The sequence below is a fragment of the Lipotes vexillifer genome, unplaced genomic scaffold (assembly GCF_000442215.2).
Source record: "Lipotes vexillifer unplaced genomic scaffold, Lipotes_vexillifer_v1.1 scaffold295, whole genome shotgun sequence".
Classification (NCBI taxonomy): Eukaryota; Metazoa; Chordata; class Mammalia; order Artiodactyla; family Lipotidae; genus Lipotes; species Lipotes vexillifer.
Window position 1 is genome coordinate 172,063 of NW_006773247.1, and position 869 is coordinate 172,931.

An 869-nucleotide genomic window follows, 5' to 3' on the forward strand; every position below is an offset into this window, starting at 1 on the left:
ATTCCTCCATAAGGATGGCATAAAATCTATATCAGCTTTGCCTCAATGATATTCTTTTTGTAATTTAAAGTTAAATAATAACTGCAAAGAATGCTTTATTTCTTTTTACTAACTTAAAAGGCTGAGAAAAGATTTATTTTTAACTCTAAAATGCTGATCAGATTAAACACTCTGGGTGGTGTTTCATTTTACTACAATCATTCTCCAGAAGATGTACAACCACTTTTTTCTTCTAAATCACAGTATTTGAACTTGATGGTAATATTCAAGAGAAAAAAAAGAGAAATGGTAATATTCAAGAGAAAAAAAACAGAAACGTCAACGACAGGCTTGACAAAGGACTAGGATACTGCAGAAAACCAAAATCATCTTTTTCAGAAAAAAGTATAATATTTCACACACAGCACATCTTTAAATAGCTGTCACCTTTGCTTAAATAGATTTACTTTCATCATTAAAAAGCTCCACCCATTTAAAGTAGGAAGGATAATCAATTCTCCTGAATATTTTACATAAAGCCATGCCAAAAGAAAGAGGAATGGACTAAGTGATCTTTTAACGTTCTTTTCATCTTCTGGATGGAGTATGACATATTAGAAAGGATATGCACTCTGGAGACATTTAACAAGCTACATAAGGCTTACTTTTCTCATCTAGAAAATCAGAGTAAGGTATTTTTCAAAGGAGTATTCCAAGAATTATGTCACACAATCTATGTAAAATACGTAGTATGGCATTTGTCACAAAGTAGGTACTTCTCTTAGGTCACTTTCCCTAGCAACAGTCTGAAATTGTAATTTTTATGTAAACGTGTATTGAGGGTATCCTCTCAGGTCAAACATATTGAAAGCAAAGGAAGCAGGACAGGG